The sequence below is a fragment of the Belonocnema kinseyi genome, chromosome 4 (assembly GCF_010883055.1).
Source record: "Belonocnema kinseyi isolate 2016_QV_RU_SX_M_011 chromosome 4, B_treatae_v1, whole genome shotgun sequence".
Classification (NCBI taxonomy): Eukaryota; Metazoa; Arthropoda; class Insecta; order Hymenoptera; family Cynipidae; genus Belonocnema; species Belonocnema kinseyi.
The window spans coordinates 140,191,848-140,207,523 of NC_046660.1; the positions used below are offsets into that span (position 1 = coordinate 140,191,848).

Below are 15,676 nucleotides of genomic sequence, written 5' to 3' on the forward strand. Positions count from 1 at the left end.
GTGGCATGTCCAGAACTCTGATCTTTGGCCATTTTGTAACTTACGGCCCCTTTTAAAAAGTGTTTAATATTCAGAGTCAAAAAATGATCAAGTTTTTGTACTTACAGAGTCAAAAGTCGCCTTTAGTTACCTTTCCTTATATGTAACTTCTAATAAAAAGACTTGATGTCCCGGGTTCACAATGTGAACAGTTTTTGTCGCTATGGCCTCGAAGGTCGTGTTAAATACCCTTTAGGAGAATCACCGTAGAAACTGCGTGACTTTTTGGTGTCTTATTGATGTATCATGCATATAATTCTGTCCCTCTGTCTTTTTATGGTTCATGACCCCTGATGAAAAATGTGTATGACACAGGTTAAAATAATAGTAAAGCTTTCGTAATTACCGCTAACTGGTCGTGTTGAATGCCTTTTGGCAGAATCATCGTGGAAACTGCGACACTTTTTGATGTCATTGTGGCGTTTCATGCCTAGGATTCTGTCCCTCTGTCATTTTGTTGTATATGACACCCAATAAAAGGTGTTTATGAGCCGGGATCATAAAAGGATCAGGTTTTCGTCCTAGCATCGTCAAAAGTCAAGCACGTGCAATAATACCCCTGAATTGAATCGTGATTGCAGTCTGATTCGTCTTCGTCAGTTGGTAAGTAAGCATTCCAAAGCTGGTGCCTAGTTCTATTTTTAAATCGTGATTAAACTCTAACTCTGGCCATATCAAGCTCTGCTGTAATGTCAGGAAGTTGCTGATTCATGATATTCAACTGGAATTTTTCTTCTTTCTCTCTTTGTAACTTGCCCTGAATATACTAGCCCAGATAACAATTAATGTACAGGATGCGCGCACGAATTGTTATCTGGGAAGGTGTTAAGTTGGCCTGGTAGACGCTGACTGTTCAGTCTCTGAGAAACTCCAATGTCAAACGAGGAAAGTTAATTACGTGCTGACAATTCAGCCGAACCCATCGTTGGCCACCTCTAGCCTGCAGGTCTTTCGTTTCCACTAGTGCTTGTACAATGTTTACGTTATGCACTCTCTGCAATACCTGTCTACCCAATCCCACATTAGCTCCTGCCACTTCAACGGGAGGATAGTATCTATTAATTATATCACCAGCATTGCGATTAAAGTCTCCGAGGTTGTACACATGCTGGATAAGAATTGTATTACCAAAAAACTTGAAGATGGACTTGATGTGGCTATTTCTGTCCTCCACTATCCATCTACTAGGCAGTCTGATAAGTCCCTGAAAAATGAAACACGGCGACGATTTTTGGCCAAAGTCGGTTTTATTTTTGAACATACTCTCCTTTTAGATCGATACAGCGAGTCCAATGATTTTCTAACTTTTTGATACCGTCCGAAAAGTACTCGATCGGAAGGTCTCCAAAATACGCCTCAGTTTCAGCTATGAGCTCCTCATTTGAGTAAAAACGCTTACCGGTGAGCCATCTCTTCAGGTTAGGGAACAAGTAATAGTCTCTGGGGGCCAGGTCTGATGAATACGGTGGCTGAGGAACCAATTCGAAGCTGATGGCATGCAATTTTGCTTGTGCAACTAAGCATGAATGAACAGGCGCATTGTCGTGATGGTCAAGCGGGGTTTACTTCTTTAAATGCGGTCATTTTTCGGCGATTTCGATTTTCAATCGGTCCAATAATGATGAATAGTATGCTCCGGTTATGGTTTTACCTTTTTCAAGATAGTCCACGAATATTATGCCATGCGCATCCCAAAATACGGTGGCCATAACCTTTCCGACCCATTGTTGCGTTTTTGGACGCTTCGGAGCATTTTGGCCCGGTGGAACCCACTGTTTTGCCTGTTGCGTTGACTCAGGAGTGTAGTAGTGGATCCTGGTTTCATCCATGGTTATGAATCGGCGCAAAAACTCGGTCGGCTTACGCGAAAATAATACCAAATTCTGCTGGAAAGTTGTCACACGAATTTGTTTTTGGTCCACTGTGAACAAACACGGCACCCATCGCGCGCAGAGCTTCTTCATGCCCAAAACTGAATGCACGATATTGCCCACACGTTCCAATGATATGCCTACAGAATTAGCTACCTCTCTCAATTTCACTTTGGGATCATTTAACATCATATCATGGATTTTTTCGACATTTTCTGGTGTAGTGACCTCTTTTGGGCGCCCAGATCGTTCAGCATCAACTGTGCTCGTATGGCCACAACGAAACTCGGTAAACCACTTATGAATCGTTCCAATCGACGGTGCAGAGTCCACATTAAAAAAAACTCGGAGGTTAGTGGCTTCTCAATGCTGTAACTTGTAAATGCGTAAACATAAATGGCTAAAGTTTTGACAGGCGATATTTGAAGGATCAAGCTCGACGAAAATGGTTCACATTAGTGAATACTAATGCCATCTCTTAGAAATGTTAAGTGACAAAAATGCTTTAATAACCTTGGTGACAAAAAGCAATTTTCTGTAATCCCTATTAGCAATAATCGATTGGACACAATTAATAACGATTAAGATTAATCAAAAGTTGAATCGATTTAAATTTTTGCTAATTGTGTCAATTGTTCACAATCGGATTGAATTGAGTTAATTCACTTGACTGCAATACGCACTCTGCAGTTTTCGTTTGTAACACACATGACGCGCACGAGTTTATTGGTATATTACTAAATTTAATTTTATTTAATATAATTTTATTTTATACTAAACGTTTGAACTCGAAATCACTGTTTTAAATGTTTTAATTAAATATTTAGAACTCTCAGTGATTAGAAAGCTTCCACTTCGATTAGTTTAATTTGAAATTTAGTCTTAAATACGTTAAATAACAAAATTTTCAGGATTAAAAACTTAAACTTTGAATTTTATTGACTGTTTTAAAGTTTTTTTAACCAGGAAATAATTCCAAATTTTATATTTTTTATTGCCTACCTCACGAATAATAGAAAAAGTTGGTTTTACTTCAATCATTAGTGGTAAAAGTGAAGTGATACTCTAAGGATTACCGAATATAACATTATCAAAATTTATCTAAATTTAATCCTCGATTTAGAAAGAATTATGCCTATCATTTTAAGTACTTATATTTCAATAAACTAAAATTTAGAAAGTTGAATTAATAAAAACTTTTTTTATTACAAGATGAATTTATGTGTTGACAATTTCGGATGATTAAAAATCGAGACCTCTTTCTGACAAAAAATCTGTTATCTCTAATTTTTTATAATTGTTTAAATTTATTCAATTAATAACAGCCTGGCATTTTTAAATAATAAAATAATACTTTAAAAGCATCATAAAAAATAACAATTTTCCTCCATGAATACAAAATCAACTTTTTTATTTTGATCGTGTATCTGATTTTATATTTTGAACGTAAAATATTATTAGCACATTTTTTCTCGTAGCACCACTTTCATCTGGCAAGAAATATTAACGAAATGTTTATTTATTTTGTCTTATAATATATACTGTTTCAAATTTATATTGTTACAAGAAGTAAATAACTGTCATTGAATAATTCTTTGAATTGTTCCACTCTTTATTCTTTAATTAAAATTGTTTGAATAACTAATACATCTTGTTAATTTACAAAGAAAACATCAAAAACAGTCATCGTACAGACATTCTTACTTGACTTCGTAAAAAAATTGACTTGTAGAAAAAAAGGCAAACTCCTTTTTTAATTAAACTTGTTTAAATAATTAACAGTTCTTTTAAATTTGCAAAGCAACATAGAAAAGAATCATCCGATAGACATTCTTAGTGGACTCCGTAAAGAAATTAACTCGTATCCAAACGGTTAAACTCTTAGTTTTTAAATTAAAATTCTCTAAATAATTAATAGTTCTTGTAAATTTACAAAGAAACATAGAAAAGAGTCATCGAATGGACATTCTAGGTTTACTCCATAAACAAATTGACTCGTATCAAATCTGTTAAACTCTTAGTTTTTAAATTGAAATTCTTGAAATAATTAATAGTTCTTGTAAATTTGCAAAGAAACACAGAAAAGAGTCATTGTATAAACATTGTTAGTTGATTTCGAAAATAAATTGCCTTGCAGGATAAAGGCCAAACTTTTAATGTTTAATTAAAATTGTTTAAATAATTAATAGTTTTTATAAATTCACAAAGGAACATAGAAAAGAGTCATCGGATAGACATTCTTAGTTGACTTCGAAAACAAATTGATTCGTAGAATAAAGGCCAAAATTCCAATTTTTAAATTAAAATTGTTCAAATAATTAATAGTTCTTGTAAATTTACAAAGCAACATAATAAATTGAACGTATTCTTTAAAAAACAGTCATTTATGAACATTGTTTAAATAGTTACAGTGTTTTAAGATTAAATACATGTTTAAAAAAACATAAATGAGCTCCACTCGAATTTGGCACGATCGCTTAACTTAATCGCTAGGAATGTTTGTATCCATAACGTAAACAGATCCCTCGAACGTGCCTTGAAGCCTTAGAGCTAGCGTAACGCTTTTTCTATCAATGCATGGGAAACATAACGGACTAACTTTCAAATACAGGATACAAACAAGACAACGAAAATACGTAGAATCTGAGAAGAGAGGATAAGTTAAGAAAACTGTGAACAGAAATTAAACGGATTAACCGATTTTCTTCTTTCTTTTTTATAAGCTTCTCGTCGTTATGTAATAAACCGAATGCAGAATATTAAAATTGAATTCCTGAATAGTTGATCATTTTTAATTTCTTTAAACCGACGGTAATCTCTAACAATAGAAAAGTTGAGTGAGGCAAGACAGGCACTCGATCTAAATCCTGGGCTCGATCCTGGGTTTACGATTTTTAAAGTACCATCGCAAAAATAACACTCAAGACCACCTGCAGTTTCATAGCGAGGCAGAGGCCCGAGTACTATGTTTACCATGAGTACACTCATGGTGACGGTTTGCTACTTCCCAAGCCCAAGAAATGCATCAATTTTCAATTAATGGGAATAAAACAAGAAACAGGTAATTTTTCGAAAAAAGCTCTCTGGTTAATCCTGTATTTAGACATTTATATTCTGTGGTTGAAATATGAAATCATACAATTCAGAATTGTAGGAGAAAAGCTTGTCGGAATAATACATGGGCTAATTTTCAAGCCTGAGGATGCGCCTTAAGGCATGGCGATGATGCTCGACTACAGCTACTCTTCTGAAACAGATCGATTTCAACTGATGCTTAATCTAATGAGCTCTTTGACAATCAGTGGTGGCCTATCTATCTCATTACGTCTTCTGTTAGCAATTTCCGTATAGCGGAAGATTTATCTCCATCAATTCGCGACCAGAAGCCTAGATGAAATTGTCTATTACAAATGAAACATGGCAAAAGACTCATAAGAGCCATAACGTGATTTTGATACCTACATAATCATAGAACTAGTAGACTGACTATTAATAGTAATTCTGTGAAATAAGTAATTTGCTGAATCAATGTCGCGAGTCCAAGAAGTGAAAGGAATGAAATAATAAAAGAATTTAACTTACAAGGAAACATATCAAAGTGGCAGTAACAGATTTGAATGAAACTTCGCTATGTTTTAGAGGTCAAAAAGTAGGAAATACCTAATTTCTTCTATCTGCCAATAAACACTTTAAAGGGGTTAAAACCACCACCAAGACAGTTTTCTCACGGTATCTCTATTTCTATGCAAATTTTTTCATACTAATTATAGATTTCTTATTATTGAAAGACGATCCCAGAAAACAAAATGTCCGCACGCAACCCGCATGGTTTAGGTGCGGCGTGCAGATCAATCCGCAGGTTATGAGGGTAATGCTAGAGACAGATATGTCAACAACTGATCCGCATATGCGCCGCATGGCGTGTACGCACGCATGCGTTGAATATGCACCGCATGACGTGTTAGCGATATATAGCAATAAATATTGAATCTAATTACATACCTACTACAGGTACACTGTTTCTGGATGATTTTAAACTGCTTCAATGGAAGCGTAAGCAATAACCCATGATATAACCGCGATCGGCTGCTGCACGAACTGGTACGAACCATGAACACTCAACGCACTCACAGGACTTACAGCAAAAATGCTTGCAGTAATCTACTCAACTGAGAAACCATGCTCACCCACAACTTACGTGCGTGCGCGATATTTTAAACGGCAGAGTTTTATCGTGAGCTATAATAGAAGATATTTTTAAAGCAAATTTCTTTTTAGATAACACAAAAGATTTAAAAAATAATTATACCTCAAAATCTTGACTTCTTGATACTTCATCAAAATAAAATGAAGAATTTATATGGTCGTTAAAAGAAAACTTTCAAGCATTTATGTTTCTAACATTTTAATCATTTATGGTATGTTCTAATAAGAAGCATTCCTTCGTGTAATGGGGTTTTCTATTCCTTTTATGAAGTTTTTACGTTTTTTAGATATTTTCAAAAAAATTTATATATATTGAACATACTGATTTTTATACACAAGAATATATTTTACCGTGATAAATAACATTGACGTGTTACTTTCCTCTGGCCGACTCATAAAAAAAGATATAAATTAAAGTTACAGCTTTTTTTAATCAGCACGTTACTCTCCCTGCTGGAAGTAGAAAAATTCAAAAAGATAGAAACGTATGGATAGAAAAAGACAGATCTATTCAATCCTACCCAAATGCACACTTTGCATAACACAAACTCTATCTTTTTCTTTCCACGGTCTATCCGTCGTGTGTACTTAGATCTATCTCTTTGTATCCCTGACTATATCCCTTACTGTCACAACTATCTATCTTTTTCTATTCATGGTGTTTACAACCGTCTATCTTTCTCTATCACTGACTTTATCCTTTGTGGTCTCATGGGCCTATCTTTTTCTATCTTTATTGTTCACAAATGCCTATCTTTATCTATCCCAGACTACTAACTATCAACGATATATCGTTTTAATTTCTATACATTTGATTCTTATCCGTTTCAAAAATAATATTATATTTCGAATTTCAAACTCCAGAAGAATGGTATTAGACCAGCAAGGATTTGTACTGCCGTACAATTTAAAAAGATACATAAGTGACATTGCCGCTTAGTTCGACTTTTTCATTGCCGAGTTTAAGAGAATCACTCTAAGCGGCAATGTCACTTACGTACCTTTTTAGTTTGCACGGCAGTATATACATAACAAAAAAATTCCCTAGCTTTACGACTTATTAATCGAAGTTCGAACTCTGCAAAGGCGTCTGCTGACCCTCCAGTTATAGAAGATATGACTATCTCATATTTAAAAAAAAAGATAGAAGTGGATTCACTTGGATAGGAAAATAGGTAATCAAAGAGATATACGATATTTAGGGTGGCCCAAGAAATAGAAAAGGATAGAGTTGTATAAGTGCAAAATTTATTTAGATGGAAAGACTGAGATTCACGAAGATAGGGCTATCTTATATTTCAGAAAATATATAAATGGATTTACTTGGATAAAAAAATAGAAATTAAAAAAGTTAGAGGAAATCTTAGATTGCCTAAACGATAGAAAAGGATAGAAGTGGATAAGCTGTGCATTTATTTAGGTAGAAAGACTGGGATTTAAGAATATAAGGCTGTCTTAGATTTTAGAAAAGATAGAAAAAGATTTAATGATATAGGAAGATAGGGACTGAAAAAGAAAGACAAGATTTTAGATTGTATAACGGATAGAAAAAGATAGCCGTGGATAAGCGAAGGATTCATTTGGAAAGAAACACTAGAACAGGGATTGGGAGTAGAAAGAAAAGGATACATGTCGATAAGTGGCGGATAGACATGGATAGCAAGATTGGGATTCAAATAATAGAAGTGATTGTAGATTCGAAGGAAGATAGAAAATGATTGAAGAGATAAACGTGGGATCAAGATGGATACCTCGGTTCTTTCCTTTTCAATCTTAAAGATAGAAAATGATTCAAATGGATAAAGACAATTTATTTATTTCCAGCAGGGCTCACACCTTGGCACGATTGACGGTCACATATTATGTGGCATATCGCGGACACCGTGTGAGGACATTGTAGGGATTTACGTACCACCTGCAAGTCGTACGGGCACTGTATTGGTAGTCCAGCAGACATATCGCTCTCTCACGCCGGGCAGCCTGCGTGCTACATCACGCATTGTTATCTAGGATATTTCATACAGCATTAGGATCTCCGAGGGAAACATCCCTTATTTCTCATAAAGGTGAAATGTTTTATTCTTTTTTAACTTTTTTTCTCTACGAAAATTCTAATATCAATTAATATACAAAATAATAATTTTATTCTAAAAAAATAAGATTCTGCAGTTGATGTGCTTCGGTATTTTTCAGAAAAATGCATTTTAAGAGGGTCAACTACGCCTTATTAGTGTTTACCTTTCTTTGAAAAAATATTTGTACGTTAAGGTATCAGAATTCATAAGCAATAAGTATAAGCCAGCGTCTTTAATATTAATAATCTTTATATTTCAATACCCAGATAACAATTGATGCGCAGGATGCGCGCACTATGGAGGCATGTGTGCGGATTAATCCGCCTGACGTGCGTTTTGATCAGCACTCAGATGCGCCATCCATGGAGGCTCATATGCGACGCACGCCATACGAGGCACGCGCGTGTGTGAATGAAGCAAACACTCGGTGCGCGTGGGTTGACTATCCTAAAATTATTTATGTATATTAAAGGAGGTAAATAAAAAAGTTGAATTAAATAAATGTATCGGAATTTATTAACAAAATAGCACGCCTATAGCGGGGATGCTGGAAAAAAGCCCACAATCGCGATCGACTGTCCTCAAATGTTCATTTCTTCCCAGATGATAGCGCTATGTGGGAAAACTCTAGGAACTGCGAGAACATGTGATGTAAATTTTAAACCAGTATAAATATAACCTATTAATGCCGTTGTGCAATTGCAAATTGTTTGTGTTTAGTGGAAAAAGATTGTTGTGCAAAGTGTCAGTGTTAAGAACCTATATAATAAGTGATACAACAATGTTGCGTTGTTTTTGTAAGGGCTGTGATTCGGGTAGTAGGGCACAGATAGAGAAAGGTATTAGACGTAAAATCCTCAATATATATACTTGCGTTCTATTTTTTTATATTCCTCCTTTTGTTTTAATGGCATTACTCATATAATTGTATAAATTATACAAGCATTATCACTGCGTTCGCGACGCTGACACATGACGTAACCAAACTTAACCTATAAACACACTCGATACTCCATAGCAGACGACGTTTTCTAATTTTATATTTTCACTGAAGGGAAGCTCTAATCTGGGAAGGCATAAAACTCGGAGGACAGGCGATCGCGAACTGGCGTTAAAAAAAAGTGTTGGCCCTGAATAGGGCCGATTTTTATCCTGAAAAGAACAAATTATCTCCAAGTAAATAAATTCTCTAGTGCCTCATTGAGGATAGAAGTATGTAATTGCTTCTAAAAGGCTCCAAAAAATTTCGTCATTGCTATTGAACACATTTCTCCAAACATACTAACTAAATAATGTTCAGTCTGGCTAATCTTAACATTACTTTGCTCTGCACTTCAAGTCTGAATTTATAATTGATCAAATTTTAACACTACTTTGCTCTGCACTACCTCTTCTTTCTCTTTCCAATCTCTCTTTTTCCCATTGCACCGCATTCATATTCATCATGACACTGTAGCTGGAAGAAGACTGTACTGTCGGGACTCGACTCGGACGGAACAATAGGCCCTCCAACGAGCAGGTCATGGGGCTGGTTACGAACCATGGAGTCCTTTTAAGCCAAAGAAACTAGAGAGCTCGAACCGGGATTTTGGTGGGGGCGAGAGTGGGAATACATAGAAGGCAAAACTGAGATAAATAGAACAAAGAATAGGAAGGATAAAGAGGGAGGAAAGAAAAAGATACATAGTGATAAAGGGTATATGATTAGAGGGAAAGGAGCTGCAGGAAGGAGTGGCAGAAGTACTAAGAAGGATTGATGCGAAGGTAGAGATAGATGAAGTGAGAAGTGTAGGAAAGGAAAAGCGAATAGGGGAGAGAATGGTACTGGTGAGACTAAAGAAATGGGAAAATAAGAGGGAAGTGATAACAAAGAAGAGGATGTTATATGGAAGCTCGGAGAGAATAAAGGATGATTTGACATGGGTAGAAAGAAACATGCAGTATAAGTTAATGAAAATAGCGATAGATGAAAGAAAAAAGGAAAGAAGAACATGGGTTAAGTATAGAAGAATACAGATAGGCGGAGTATGGTGGGATTGGGATGAAGAAAGGGAACAGATAGTAAGAAAGTAGGTGCAGGGAAACTAGGAGAGGAAGAAACGGGATATAGGAAAATAGGAAATAGTAAGAAGGAAAAAGAGACGAGAAACGAAAGTAGGGAAGAATGGAAGATTAAGGGGAAGGTTACTAAGAGGTCACAAATGGCAAGTTCAAAATTCAAAGAGAAAGAATAAAAAAGACAGAGCAATGGGAGGAATGGTGATGGGAGTAAGGAGTGAATGTATAACAGGGAAAGATAAGAAAGAGAGGAAAGAACAAAAAGAAGGATTAATAGTAGAAGGGGTAAAAAGATATTATTCAAGATATTTTTCAATTTTTTGACTTTATCATTGACCGTAAGACCGAATATATTGCTGAATTTAGCTGAAATACTGATTGAAAATTAAAACGGTCGAAGAAAGGAAAAACAGTTTTGGATCTGCTGTATCTACAATTGTTTTGTATATTTCTAAATTACAACGTCAGTAACGTACTGGTAATAATGGGATACCTGTCTTATATTTCGACAAATTACGGTGAAAACGTGAGAAGTGACATGGCTCGACTCGTCCTTTTAAAAGAACAACGTACGTTTTTAATTAAATGTCGTAAAGAAGCCCTTATTCCAGCTCATGTTCCAAATCACACGAATAAGTTTAAAATTCACAATCTGCACTATAGTCACATTTAAATTACAGAATACTAAACTAACCACTCAAAGAAAATTGTTAAATTGCGAAATAAATAACGTAGTTGAAAATATTCACGAATTAGGTCATATTTCTAATTATTTAAAATATCGTTTATTTAGAAATATTAATGAAGATTCTTTACATTTTTTCTTCGATTTGCAATATCAGGCGTTAGAAATATTAAAATTCAACGTTAGAAATGACTGTATTAAGAAGTTCTAATGGTTAAAAGATAAAAACTTCGAAACAAATGTTAAACTTCGAGAATTTAGAGTTAAAAAATGTTTCAAATGTAAAAACCCCTGATGAAATTGCTGAATCTTTAGCCTTGGGAAAAAATTTAGCGTTTCCTATAATACCGATAAAATTGCAGTCAACAATATCATTGCCAATATTGAAAACTCCATAAAAAATTTAGAAAAAGAAGAGGATAAATTATGGTAAAAATTATAAGGACAGTAACTGAATTAATTTTAAATCACAATAGAAATAATAAATTTAAAAAGAATAATAAAATTACAGAGAACATTATAAATTTTCAAAAAAATCACAAAGATTTATTATTTGTAAAAGCCGATAAAGGCAATATTATGGTGGCAGCGAATAGAAATGATTATAATTTCACTCTAGAAAAAATTGTTAAAACCAATAATTTATACAAAAATGTAAAAACTAATTTAGTTCCAGCAGTCGAAAATAAATGCAATAATATTGTTTCGAGATGGGAAAATAAAAGATACATTAATGAATCAGTTGCATATAGATTGAAAGCGCATAATAGTGTTCTGGCAAAGGCTTATGCAGTCCCAAAGGTACACAAACCAGGTCAAACCTGGAGATTAATTGTTTCCACAATTGGATCACCAACTTACAACCTAGCTAAACACTTATCAAATACTTTAAAGCTTATTTCAGGAAAAACTGAGTCGTTTATAAAAAATATTTGGGATCTCAAACAAAATCTTAATAACATTAGAATACCTCATACTCATTCATTAGTATCGTTATATGTCGTTTCAATGTTTGATAATATACCCCTGGATTTAGTTTAGATTGTGTAGAAGAAAAACTGAATTTCTATAAAAGCTTAACAAAAATAACAAAAAATGCAATTTTAATTGCTGTTAGAACTGTTTTTAATAATACAGTGTTTTCTTTTAATAATAAACTTTATAAACAGTTATCAGGATATCCAATGGGATCTTCATTATCTCTCATAATTTCAAATTTGATTATGGAAGATATTGAAAAAGAGCCTTATCTAGATTATCATTCAAACCAATTTTATATAAACGTTACGTAGATGACATTTTTACAATCGTTCCATCTAACAAAATTATAGAGCTTTCAAATATATTTAATAGTATCGATGAAAACATTAAATTTACTCTTGAAAAAGAAAAAAACAACATCTTAAGTTTCTTAGATTTAGAAATTCAAAGAATACCTAGTGGGAATTTAATCACGAACTGGTTTAAGAAACCATCTTGGTCAGGTTGTTACTTAAATTATGAATCTCATCATTTGTTCAGTCAAAAAATAGGGTTGATTAAAGGTTTAGTGGATAGATGCATAAAATTAAGTGATGTAAAATACAGAAAAGATAATTTAGACCAATTAAAAACTACCTTAAAATTAAACAGTTATCCCTTGCTGTTAATAGAAAATGTCATCAAAGAAGACGTAGAAGGAATTTTTGAAAGATTACGGAGATCCTTAAAAAATTTAATATTAACGTTCATTTTAAAAATAACCATACTTTAGAAAAATTGTTGAGTAACAAAAAAGATTCTGAAACAACAGAAAATCTGACTAATGTGGTTTGTTTAATAAAATACAATGGTTGTCATAAACACTACATAGGTGAAACTGAGAGGAGATTGAAAAATAGAATTTACGAACATATAAGAGATTATAGAATCGGCAATTTGAACACAGGTTTGTCACAACATTCGTGGAAATTTAATCATGCTTTTGATTTTGCTAATATTAAAATCTTGGCCAGAGAAAATAATACTTTTAAAAGACGTATCATTGAATCGATTTTTATTAATAAATATATCAACACTTCAATAAATTTAAAAACTGAAATGTTGAATATAAACCAAATTTATCAAACCATTATGCATCAACCCCCTCCCCCTTTTTAAAATTCTTTTTACTTAAATCAACTTAATTTATTAAATCTTATATTCTCAAGCTTTGGTGCGCCTATTCATCACAGGTTTATTAATATTTGTCACCTCTGCAATTACGACTTTTCATAACAGTCAGTCTTGTATCGTCCGTCTGTAAACATCGTTTCAATTATGTGACATTTTCATAAATTGTTGGAGCCCCTCCAATATCTTTGAGGCTTCAATCAATAGAAATTCTTATTCTTTTAAAATACTTTTATAAATTACGCTGTTTGTTTTTTTTTAAATTCTGACTCAGGTATGTTTCAATATAAAATTTTTTATTTTGTTCAAACCAATATCTTTTTTACGACACTAATTATTACAACGTTTACGCTCATACAATTTTTTATTAAATTATAGATATGTATGTTGACTCTTGAAAAAGGCCCGCAGTGTTGGTCGAAACATTGAGGATTTTTTAAAAGAAATAAATATGGTTTTTACATGTTATTTCGGATGCTTTTATTTTGACTTTATCATTGACCGTAAGACGTAATATATTGATGAATTTAGCTGAAATACTGAATGAAAATTAAAACGGTCGAAGAAAGGAAAAACAGTTTTGGATCTGCTATATCTACAATTGTTTTGTATATTTGTTAATATAGTAATATTAGACTTGGAAGGAGAAATGAGAAGAAAAGGTTGGGGAGGAGTTAGGATAGGGAAGGAAAGGATATATACTCTGGTATACGCAAACGACATAGTGTTGATGGGAGAGGATGAAGAAGGGATGGCGAGCTTAATTACGGGATTAGAGAAATACTTAGATGGGAAAAAACTGAATTTAAATGTAGAAAAGACAAGGATAATGAGGTTTAGAAAAGGAAAGGAAGGAAGAAAAAATAGACGGGGAGATGGAAGGGAATAAAGTTAGAAGAAGTAAAAGAGTTTAAATACTTGGGATATATCTTGCAAACGAATGCAGATCATAGAGATCATATAAGAGAAAGAATAAAAAAGCAGCAAGGGTAATGAAACGGATATGGAAATAGGAAAAAGAAGGTTTAAAAATATTGGAGAAGGATAATGTGGTTATTTAATACGCTATTATGGCCAGTATTAGGTTATGCAGCAGAGATATGGGGATGGAAAGAAAGGAAAGATATTGAGAGTTCACAAGAAAGGTATATAAGGTGAAAAAGGAGAGGGAAAAACAATTAATAGAAAGATGGGGGATGATTGAGGAATCAAAATACAATAAATGGTATAAGATGATAAAAAAGGAAGGAGTACCAAAGTATTCAGAAAAGGGATGGGGAGGGAGAAGATGGACCTGAATAGAAAGATTTAAATTGGGACACGAGGTAAGGGAGGGGATGTACTAGGAAAAAGAAGAGAACAGAAAGTGTAGAATATGTGAATGTGAGGAGGAAACATGGGAGCAAATATGGAAATGATGTAGGAGAGGAATATGGAAGATGAAGGAAGCTGGCAAGAGAATCTGGTTAAGATTCTAGGAGAGGATGGATTTGGAGAAGAATAAAAGAATAAAATGAGTTGGAGGGTGCTAGAGGAGCGAATGAGAGAGAATGAAAGAATGCATCTGAAAAAAGGCAAATGGAGGTATAAAAAAGTGGATGAAAAAAGAAAAGGAAGTCGCTTAGATTAGAAGCGTAAATATAGTAAGTAATGGTAATGTAAAAGTTAAGTAGACTAAGATGCGTTTGCGTTCTCATGTTCTCTCTCTCGCTTGCATTATCGCTTTCATTCGCTCGCTCACTCGTTTGCTAATACGTCCCAAATCGCGCTATCACAGGAAATAGAAATAAGGAAATAGATATAAGACTTTATGTGCCTAGTTGTAAATAACTGTATATATATAGAAAAAATAAGACTGTAGTGTGTGTGTATAAGCGGAAAGATTGTAAGGGATGGAAGTCATGTAAACCCTCAGGGGAGACATTATGAATAAAGAAAGAAGAAGAAACAAGAAGAATAATTCCGTACTAAAAAAAATAAATTTTTAACTGAGAAGAATCAATTTTCATGAAAAAACAAGAAATTTTCAAATGAAAATTATTTTCCTTGTTACACAATATTTAAATTATCAAGCAAAAATTTGAATTTGAAAAGGAATAATTTTCTACGGTAAACAGAAATTAAAAATTTGTTTAATCAATTATAAAACAAACAAGAAAAAACGATTTTTTAACCAAGTAAACCAATTTTCAATGAAAAACGGTCACATTGTCAGTTTAAAATATAAATTTAAAACAAAAATTTTGTTCAACAAAATAGTTTATATATAATAATTGAATTTTCTATTATAAAGATAAAGGACCCCGTACCATTTACATTCAAATCTGGCCCAGTGAAATTGGCTGGAATTGCAATATAATATAGTTCAAAGCAGTTAATAATGACAAAAATGGCGCTGTCCTGATAACAATAGGTGAAATCATGGCGCTGTCCTGGCAATGCAAATACGGTTCGAAATATTAAAGGTGGAAGACAGTTCCGTCAATGAATACAAGACTGTAGATCAGTCCAATTATAAAAGGAGAAGCCAGTACAGCTACTAAAGGTAATGTAATGGGACTGCCCTTGCAATATAAAGATTTTTCAAAATA

At 33.5% G+C, this 15,676-nt stretch overlaps 1 protein-coding gene across 5 annotated transcripts in view; it reads left to right on the forward strand.

Moving 5' to 3' along the window:
• LOC117171834 (ras-related protein Rac1) overlaps nucleotides 1-8,645 on the forward strand; it is a 110,164-nt gene extending 101,519 nt beyond the window's left edge. For 2 of the 5 annotated variants that reach the window (XR_004466926.1, XR_004466930.1), the window contains exons 3-5: nucleotides 7,941-8,182; nucleotides 8,310-8,374; nucleotides 8,458-8,645. The gene's annotated coding sequence lies outside the window, so the exon portion shown is untranslated. Of the gene's footprint in view, nucleotides 1-7,940; nucleotides 8,183-8,309; nucleotides 8,385-8,457 lie in introns of all 5 variants that reach the window. The other 3 variants (XR_004466927.1, XR_004466929.1, XR_004466928.1) reach the window with 3 other exon arrangements.
• The last annotated feature ends 7,031 nt before the right edge of the window (nucleotides 8,646-15,676 follow it).